The 10,483-nt window shown below is 39.3% G+C and overlaps 2 long non-coding RNA genes across 7 annotated transcripts; one reads left to right on the top strand and one right to left on the bottom strand.

Moving 5' to 3' along the window:
- Positions 1-1,835: 1,835 nt before the first annotated feature.
- Positions 1,836-8,850, top strand: LOC111262156 (uncharacterized). 6 transcript variants are annotated; one of them, XR_002681438.2, is made up of 8 exons: positions 1,837-2,158; positions 2,540-2,624; positions 3,204-3,257; positions 3,403-3,631; positions 4,252-4,325; positions 4,595-4,683; positions 6,278-6,490; positions 6,687-8,850. It is a non-coding gene; the product is annotated as an uncharacterized LOC111262156 (long non-coding RNA). The 6 variants fall into 6 exon arrangements; XR_002681436.2 differs by lacking the exon at positions 3,204-3,257 and having other exon boundaries at positions 1,838-2,158; positions 2,540-2,722; XR_002681437.2 differs by lacking the exon at positions 3,204-3,257 and having other exon boundaries at positions 1,839-2,158.
- On the bottom strand, positions 6,936-10,083 carry LOC111262172 (uncharacterized). The gene is made up of 2 exons (XR_002681439.2): positions 9,830-10,083; positions 6,936-7,868 (listed from the first exon to the last, which is right to left on the bottom strand). It is a non-coding gene; the product is annotated as an uncharacterized LOC111262172 (long non-coding RNA).
- Positions 10,084-10,483: the final 400 nt, after the last annotated feature.

The following is a 10,483-nucleotide window of genomic DNA, read 5'->3' as shown; positions in this document are numbered from 1 at the left end:
TTCTTACAACATGGGAACGACGGCGGCTGCAGGAGTGGGCAATAACTGGGCTCCAGCGCGAATTCTTCGACTTCAAAATTCACAGAGATGACTGCTGCCAAGTGCCCGTTCGCGAAATCGGGTCGCTGAAGGACATTTCCAGACCCAGCTGAGAACAGCGAAACAACAACAGGGGAGTCGACGCGACGGCCGATGTTGAACGTAGTCTTGTTTGCAATGGCAGGTATCAAAATGGCAACCATTTTAACCGCTTTGAATTGGCAAATCTAATTGTCTCTCTCTCTCTCTCTCTCTCTCTCTCTCTCGCTTCACCTGCGCTGTAGACAGCTGTGCGTATTCTTTCCCGCACAATTGTCCTTGTGCTTACCCTACACTATTTGTCAGACCTTGTCTTTGTCACACATTGTGTGGAACTCGATAAGGATGAAAGTACACGCGGAGACGTTTGTTAGTAGTAAAAAGCTCCGACATTAAACAGATCTGCCGTAGCAGACGACAGCATGGAAGAGAATGAGGGAATTCGATGCTGCTGAGTTCGTCGTAGGCCCAATGAAGTTGAATGAAGGGGCGACTCAATGACGTAGAGTATACGGGTGAACGGAAAGCAGCATCGAACGATGAGAGCGTTTTGGAAAGAAAAACACGGCGGGAGTGAGATCCTCCGCACGTGAGCCGTGTCACAGGACGAGCTGATGGATAGAATACAAGAAGTCGGGTGAAGATTCAAAACCTTCAAACAATCAGCTAGCTAGTGAAATATAGCGCTCGCCAACTGCTGACGGTGCAGACAGGCACTTCGGCCAACATGACGAGCTCCCGTCATAATAGACGTTTCAGTGTAATTCGGTAACTATATTTAGGATACATAGCGCGAAGTTGTATACGGTCTGCTGTAATAGCTATCAATAAGTATATAGATAAGCGTTGATATGAAGAGAAGTAAATAAAAATAACAGAACTGGAATGTTAAAACTTAGTAGCGTTTGAGTTTTTAGTATTGTATTATATTAACTACAATACAGTTACATTCAATCAGACGTAATACTATGCAATACGTAACAGTGTGATATGTTTATTCAAAGTTTTTTTTTTTTTCTAAATCTATGAATTCGACTGAGATAGGTTAGATAGATAGAAGCATAGCTTCTATGAATAGAAAATGTATATGTGTTTTTTTGAATAACTTTCTTTGTCGGCGCATGTATCATTGACGTGAAACTTGAATTTAATTAACGTTTGACAAGATTTCGTTTATTGGACCGCATCTGGGATTTACATGGGGCACACTTGTAAACACCCTAGGGGAACCTTAAAATAATAAATCAGACCATACACACAAAACAAGTCATACGAAACGGTGCATTTTGGTGAAAAACCCATTAGTTCTACTTGCAAGGCCTAGCCTCGGTTTGGTGCATAATACTGCGCAGTTTTCTTGATACTTTTTTTGTTTTTGATAATATTTAGTGCTGGGTAGTCGCAAAGGAGTCTGTTGTGTACCTATATTTCGGAACTTTCTTCCATTCGAGCTCAGCTTTGACAATGATGCTAGACATACAGACGTACCCGTTCGCCCATGTCTTGCCACCAGCAACCATATGTCCAAATTCGGTTTCGCCCTTGTAATCGAGTTAATTGCATTTGTTCGATGGTTAAATTTGTCTGCACAATCCTTACTAAAAGTTTTCTCACCTCAGATACTTTTTTGAAATACTGCAACACGATTCGTATGAAACGTCTAATTCTTCTACGATACTTTTCTAGCATGGGTTGTTGTTGTTCTTTCTCATCCTCTCTTACTCTTTCCTACCTTAGCCCGTACTCGCTTTCACAGAATGTCACTAAGACTTTGCGTGTGTCGGCACAAACATATGTGTCGCTGGTAAAGATTCACACCCTTTTCCACAAAAGCGTGTTGCAGTATTGATTCATAATGCTCTTAACTTGAAAATAATAGACAGATAGCTGGTCACGTTATAGTTCAAGGAGTCCTGGTAATCTAGCTTCGACGCGGGTCGTAGAGACACTCCGTTTCGTTCTGGAAGCCAGCAGTCTGACAGAGCGCTTTTAACGGTGATGCCGGACAGAAAACTTAAACGTTTAGTCAATATACGAACGTGCGAGAACGACCCAATCACGGGTCGTCCTTTAAATGACAGTGAGTCGGACGATTTTATAAATCTTTTTGTTTCTGACCCAATTGTACAATTGGAAAGTGGTCAAGTCCGTGAAAGGCTTCGAACACATCAGTATCTTTGCTGTACCTACTGTGAATTACATTGTTTGAAGCCTGTGTATTTACATATGAGTTAATTTTTATGCGAACGCATATAACTTAATTAGACGTTTGTGCCAGTACGTACCTGATAGCGGCGATTAATCATATAGGATATAAGCAACAGCATTTGTCCTTCGTCTACTTCTGTCTGTCTCTTGTTATTTGTTGTAGATATGTAGCTTTTAGCTAGTTTGCTACAACGCCATCGTATAAATTTGCCAAATTAAGTGCGATTCATACTTTTTCGTTGCCCGTTTACAGAGATTGCTGCTGCTACCTCACAGGGGGTGAAGGGCAAATGGCATTGGTACGATTGCCCGAGCCGTTCCTTGACGTTTAGCCTTAGGTCCGAGATGTCATAATAGTAGAACGAGTGAATGTTTATGTAATGGAGCCGGCATGGCGCCCATATTATTGGGCAAGAAATTGTTTCTTTGCTCAAACGTAATTCTGCCGGTGATTTATTTGCTTCGGCCATTATACTGGAGGACGTTCCGTAGAGCGATTCATAAGATTCAGAAGACCACTCGAATACCCTTATCAGGATCATGTTTTCGACTAGACCACTGAATATTTTTAGTTGATGTTGAACCTACTTGCGCGTTTTTTCATTAAAGTGATAAAAGATATAGTACTAGAATACTGTTGTTTTTATGCTTTTATTGCTTACTTTTATTTTATTTTATAACCTATGTTTTCAATGCTGAAAATTGTGACATGTTTTTTTTTCTTAGAATTAGAAAAACTGACTACTCCAACCAAAGAGCGTAGGTAGGAGTAGCATAAATGTGAATTTCAGGTAACCCAGAAGGAGAGTGGTGCGTCGTGGAAGTAGCCACGTCTGTAAATACGAAGGGTTTATATATTCGTGTGTTTTCTTAAAACCAATAATTTCTAGTAAATTGCGATTTCCATATCTACACAGATCCGTATTTACCACGCTTACTACGACATGCAGCCTAAACATAAACGAACTAAGGTAATAATGAATATTGGCTGTATTATAATTATTATCAATTGAGACACTTTTGTCTAACACAGAGGGATCCTTTTAAGTGAGCCATCTATCATTTATCAATAATGAACTAATATATTATGATCTTCGTCTTTCTGATTCAAACAAGTTGTTTCAGTCTGTCTCCATATAAAAACATCGTTCGTCGAAATTAACATCGTAGCCTGTCGTCGCAAGCTTCGTCGCGGACCCCATATAAGATGTCGTTGAAGACGAATCACTCAATGACAAGTAGTCATTTATGGGGATCTATTCACAAATACCGTCATATGTCGATAATGATCAAAGGGTGGTTCGTCCGCAAAACTCCTCGTATCTCATTGCAGTCGGATCCAAAGGTTTGAAGCACGTTGCAGTCTATTGGACAGTTAAACAAAGGACGCAGATAGTCGGCCAGCTACTAGCACAATATATCATGAAAAAGACTAGAAGAAACCTACTACTATAGTAGAAGAAGTTCAAGCACAAAAGAGTATCGTAGCTAGCTTGTACGTAGAAGAATCGGATCTTAAAAAAGGGTGTTTATAAAAATAATAGTATAATGAAGTGTACTTTCTACTAGGCCCTGATTTCTAAACGTACACTTTCTAATAACATTTTAGGTTGTATAAAGTTTTGTTTACATGTTATTAGTATCGTTCACAACTCAATCAAATCGGTTAATCATTGTTACTCTTGTAAGCAGTGCTCAAAGATGTATAGAGGGCACCATCGTTGGCCGTATCCTGCATACAATGCCTTACAATTTTAGTCCCTTTTCGTCATAATAAAAGTGTATTGAAATTGTATCGTAAAACAGATGTAACATCGCTTTTATACCCCCTGACGACATCGAATCTGCGCCCTGTCGTCAATAGTTTTAGGCCAGTTATCGAAACGTTTCTCAAGTAGATGGTCATACAACTATATTTGTGCCTATGTAACCATTGTAAAATTAATGTTTTTTTTTTTTGTGTAGCGTAGACTCGCTCAAAATGTGAGATTAATGATCGAAGAATATTTGGAAAAGACTCAATCGGATGTACTTGATAGGTAAATCTCTACTTAATTTATACTATGTCAATAAGGCCATTGTCCTGCTAGGTCGAGTCAATTGTAGAGTAGATGATGATGCCTGGGCATTTATGAAAAATCGCCCATGGTATTAGTTAGATGTTCCATGTGTGATGAGAATAGTTTTGGATACGTGATACAAATAATGTACACATTCGAATAAGCTCTCGCTATTTGCTACGGATTGCATACATAGTTTTATTGTTGTACGACGGAACACAAACCGGCAGATCCTATTTCATTTCTAGGTCCTTCATCAGGATTTAAGGATATAAGGAAGAGGCTTCGTAAGGCGACGAGCAGGTTTATGGCTAAGTATAAGTTGGGCTTACAACGGGTGATTATAACCTATCTTTTATGATGAAGCAAATTATGATTCTTCTACTATTCAAGATTTTGCTACTACGATAAAAAATAAAGTTCTGTAATTAAGGAGAAGCTAAAGTAATTAAAAAGATTCGCGAATAACATAGCTTATAAAATGTCAGTAAATGAACAAAAGAGATTCAGTTATGAGTTCATTTAGGGTATTAAAACAAATATACCTCGTTAACCTGATTGTAGCACGTGGCTACCTTCTGATAAGAGTACATCGTGGAAAGTCCATTTGTAACATCCGCTGATGTTCTAATAGGCTCGTCATGCCGCTAAGAATGCGGCCTGTCTTACATTTAAAATTGACTTAGCAGCCGGGTCGCGTTTTGATGTTGGAATATTTAGCGCTATCTATTTTTTTTTGTAGGCCACCTCAACCATTTTTCGAAAATATAAGGACAAAAATGATATTGCATTGTCTTTCCTCGTAAAACATACAACATAATCTATAAACACACGAAGACTCTGGTCCAATTCACAGGCGTATGAACAAAACGTACCGAAAAAATCACTAAAACCTATTTTTTTACGTGTAGAACTGAAGACCTAAATTTGCCACTTTCGAGTCTAATTTCACGTTTGATTACGTAAAAACTTGAACATCATTCTATTACGGCCTAAGTAAGGAAACGCGTACAATACAAGCCCCGTTGGTACGCGTTTGTTAAATGGTATTTTGACCAATAAGCTTCGTATAGTTGACTTTATTGGGTAGTGATAAATGAAGGACACTGCTCATTCTACTAAATTCATTCAGATCACTTAACAACTCAACGGACTCGGTCGCATAGGGTTTGGGGACCCAACTAGCGTTGCTAATCGCACGGCGTCCGAAGCTGTCCTTATCATATGGGTCATTCCTGAAAAAAGGTTTATTAGGATCAACCCAGGTTTAAGAGCGTTTGTGGAATCTGCTAGAGAAAAGCAATATATTAGGTGCAATATCCGCATACCTTTGAACGAGTTAAGCCACACTATTTTAACGTCGACTTGTAAGCCAATGTGGAAACTTTGCGATGACACCACCATACAACCCAAAACAAAATCGTGCATTGATAGAAAAACTGTCAGCAACAAGCACACTTAATGGAAATATGTGAAAATATCCATTTAAAATTTCTCTAAGGTACCGGTTTCTTGTGGAAATTTTTTTTTTTTTCGCTACTAGAGTTTCTTTAGAACCTTTTTCTAAAGCTGCTTTAGAAGAGGAATTTCCGTTTTATAAAAATTTGTATTACCACTTACTAAGTTTGTTCCTAAACTAGTTCAGGCTTATTTGCGTGTAATATGAGCGCTTAAGTTTACGCATTTTGAGCCGTTGTTATCGCAGGTCACGCGCAAGGGACACCCGCAGCAAAGACCTTCGAGTGAGCCAATAGTTGCTACGATGTGAACTGTAAATATTTCGAGTACCTAAATATTGAATAGGTTGACGATGTTGGTTAATGGTTCACCCATGGTTTTGTTGCTTGGTTGCCCGCACTTACCAGCAGTAGACCGAGCTGAGCGACAGTGAGAAACACTGCGACTAACCTATAATTCTACCATGTTCGCAGGTACAAAGCATGCATTACTAGATTGTTTCTGCGATGCTGTAGCGGTACTACGCATGCCCACTGAAATAGGAAATACGTGAAGTAATCTAGGTTGAAAAACGGGCGGAAATACTGTTTATGTTGCACCGAAGGTCAGCCGTGCGACACACTGCCTAATGGCGGTACCGATGCAGCACACAAAGGGTTCATTTGTGTACTAAAAAACCGCTCCAGGTAATAAAATGAAGAGCAAACAGTTAGCGATATGTATTGTTATGCATATTCTTTTGAGTTGATTATTAGACTGGAAAAAAACTGACTAAACACTCACTTACAACGGTTTCGTCGAACTGACGCAGGTCTATATGAACCTAGGTACGGCCCTTAGTGCGTTGTTATTATTACTTTTCCAACGCTTAACGCTTGGCAGGCCTACAATTGGAACAGCTTGCGTTTGCACACCATTCAATGGCGTCCGTAAGACATAACCGCGGCAGGAAATGAGATAAGATGGCGGGATGCTATCGGAAATGGTGGTGACCAAAAAGCGAACTCCTCTGTTGGGGCTGATGACGCGACAGGAAGTGACGGACCCTTTATCTAAGTAGATGACAGCATACGATAGGTAGTAATGGTGGTACCTTTCACAGGCGATAAAAATCATGATTACTCCACTAGATATCTACACACGAATAAATACTTTGACACGTTTATTTTCATACAACTTTGTTGAATTTCAAAGCAAACAAATAGATCCAGCTGATAGGTGCAAGCGAAAAAAATCTACACGGCTCTTCTAGACTTTTCCCGTCACAAATTGACCCGTACATTGTCGATGTTTGAACAGATTTCTCGTCAGTCAGTCAGTCAGTCTCCTCTGCCTAATCGACCAAATGAAGCTCTATTATTCCTATCGATCTAGTCAAATCTATAACATTAGAAGGAACGAACATTCCCACTTTAACCTATATATCCCATATTCCCTCCTGAGTGTTTCGTTGTGCCGTCATACAAAAACGCCACATTGTATATATGAATATCCTGCTAGAATAATATTCAAGCATGTTCTCGTCAGAGGAAAGAGTTTTTCTTGTTATTGCGTGACCATTTTTTGCTTATGTTCAGTTATACGCAGCTAAACTTGAGTCTTATTTTTCCAAGAGGAACTTCTTATTTCTGTACCGCTACGGAAGTGGTGGTCAAAAAGTTTCAATTTCTAGCGTTGATTCCACGTCTCTTCTTAGCGATGGGTGTGCCCCGTTTCGTCTGGCCTCTGTTTATGCACTGTTTCACAACCTCTAGTGGAGGATACCGTCCGCGGCCGAATTTCGAAGCTGACACTGGCCATGCGATCACTTCAATGCAACCCATCATCCTGCCACAGCTTGGCCGTGGCTACGTCTGCTGTTGCTATGTTTGGAATATCTTTGCAGTCAGGATTTACGAGGTTACGAAAAGGGCTGCTTAAGGAAGTGAGTTAGTACTACATGGCCCATGTGCAACGTCGCTATGACATGCGAAGTCGTTGGAGCAGATGCTCGCAACGGAATAGGAGTAGCCCAACGGCCGGCTCAGTCAAACCATAGCAACTGCAAGACAGCTATCAGCGATTCTGTGGAGGAAACAGCCGAACAGATCGAAGGCTATATATATATATATATTGTTGTTTTTTTTTTTTTTTTTTTGCCTTAACTAGAGCGATTACAGCAGAAAAAATAAGATGGAAGAACATTCATTTCTCCTCTAAGAGCTTTATGAAAAAGACGTAAAATAACGTGAAAAAAGCTACTCTTATTTACGTTACATATTTATGGCCTCATCTGTCACTGACGGTGTCGAATATAATGCGAGCACAAGTACCCGAGTCTGTGGTTCAGTGTGGGTCAGTGGTTCTGAAGAAGTTCGAAATTAAACCTCTTAAGCTCCAGCCAGACCAAGCTCCAAGCCAACCAGATTAAGAGCGAAGCATGGCATTAGACGAGTGTAAACTTCTAGTTATGTCAAATGTGTGCGTCGAAACTTAGATTTCGTGCTTTCGTTCTATCACACTCTATCGTGACTGAATAGTGCATATAAGTGAAACGTCGTCTCAAATTATATATTGGGTTGTCTAAATACTGTTGACGGTCTTTCTAGGCAGATGCATTTAAAGTTACGTATCTTAGCTAATATAACTCGTGTCGAATTATATCATCTAGAAGCTGAAACCTAGCAGTGTCTGGTGGATACGCTACAATTATTAGACCTTTCCCCATGCCTAAGATAGGGCGTCTTGAAGAAGATGAGCAAAATTTCCATTTTTTAATTGTTATATTTTACAATCATATTTTATCAGAAGATATAGATCGAAAATCGTTTTTGTTCTGGGAATTTTGATACAAAAACACTCCTCTTTCGGTGGTCGATCGACGAGTTGCAGGAGAAACTAACGGAAGGATTATAAGAGCGGCAGGTGGTTAGTTATGATATCGCCAAAGACTAGACAACGCGACGAAATCGAGCCGTTCTTAAATAATTCATGAAAACTGGATAGCATAGAACAAAAATGTACAAATGAAGAATAAAACGTTCCACAATCGTTATTGATGTCAAAATGCCGTGTGTTCGGGGAAACTAAAAAGGAATCACGCATTATAAACAGCTGCCGTCTGGCAAAACGACGGATTCGGACCTCTAGTGCCTACCTTTAGCTAAATCGGGATAGAAGATTTTCCCGTGTAGTCCGGATCTTGCACCATCAGAATATCATCTGTTATTATTTTGGTGCGTGTAGCACACTGTTAACAGTGTTCATTTAATTTCAACAAGAAAACGCAAGAATTATTTATCAAAGTTTTTCATTTATAAACTATAATAGTCTTATAGTAATTTGATGGATTACCAGAAAAATAGCAGAAGCTAGTCAATAGGAACGGCGCGTATGTAATTAAAAGTAATATTAATTGAAAAAAATATGTCTTCCATTTGGCCTAAGAACGGTCAATATTCTTTCGACGACCCAATGTATAGCTATACAGGTATGAAGGCTTTAGAAGTAGTAACCCATAGAGAGGGGAGGAAAACCTCTAGAGTTCATTGTTCTTCTGCAGTAGCTGAAATTCTGCGATGAGATACTTCGCTTCAACATACAAATGCTCTGTTCTGTTTGCAAAAATTTGGGGTTAATTAATCTTAGGAGAGAGCTGTGAAATTGCCTTTCTTCTGAATGTCCGCTTCATTCAGAAAAAATGCATTGCGTTTTGATACGGTAAGTACTAGAGGATGTTTCGACTGTGGCCAAAAAAACTCTCGTGAAAAAGGACTGCTGAATATACGTTGTGCCACTTGCTTGACGCACACTATAAGAAAATAGAATACATAAATTTGATTGGGTTCCATATTTGATCGTAGAACGATGTAATTCCTACTATTTGATTCACTGTCATAAAATTTTTACATGTGTAACTTAAATTTTCTGTTGCCAAAGTATCAATTCTCTGAAGTCTAATAGTATTATGCAATTTGACTGTATGTTTCAAGCTGTTCTGTGTACTCTGTTTTTGCAAGTAGGTAGCGCAAGATTTTAGAACTTACCAGCAGAAACTGTACGTAAGTTGAGCCCGAATTAAAATCATTGAAGTATCATCGCTTATATAGAAACAGCACACGCATGACATATTGTATAATTATTATATTATTATTACTACTATATTATTATAATTTGGTAAGTGGACGTGCTGCGTTTGGACTTCTTACGTAAGTTTATGAAAGTTCTCATATTTACACCTAGACGTAAAATGGCATCAGTGGCATATTTACAAATGGTGTAGCCGATGTATCATGCCTAGTAAAATAAATCTGCTGAGATGAATTATCAATCTGTTTACACTGAACAAAAAGAGAACGGCTTGTTAAGTAATCTGCGTCAGAAGAGTTGTGTTCCAGCCAAACGTTGTGATAACTTTAAAATCAACTGACAGATCCACGTTACGTGACCTCAATATAAACAGAAACACTCGACCTGAATTTGCTATATCAGCTGGCTACTCCTATCACAGGACAAAGGCTTTTTATTAATGATGGCCGTAGAAGCCGCCAGGCTGAATGCAGCGGTACCAGTATATGCTTTGCATAGTAAAAACAGGGCGTCCCGGGGTCAGTCCTTGGGTGGTTCTGGCCTAGCTCAACAGTTGAACTATCTCTTTTGGTTGGATAATGGGCACTACTATTTATTTTATCACTAAACAT

Source organism: Varroa jacobsoni, unplaced genomic scaffold (assembly GCF_002532875.2).
Source record: "Varroa jacobsoni isolate VJ856 unplaced genomic scaffold, vjacob_1.0 scaffold_67, whole genome shotgun sequence".
NCBI classification, from domain to species: domain Eukaryota; kingdom Metazoa; phylum Arthropoda; class Arachnida; order Mesostigmata; family Varroidae; genus Varroa; species Varroa jacobsoni.
This window is presented reverse-complemented; position numbering and strand designations above follow the sequence as displayed.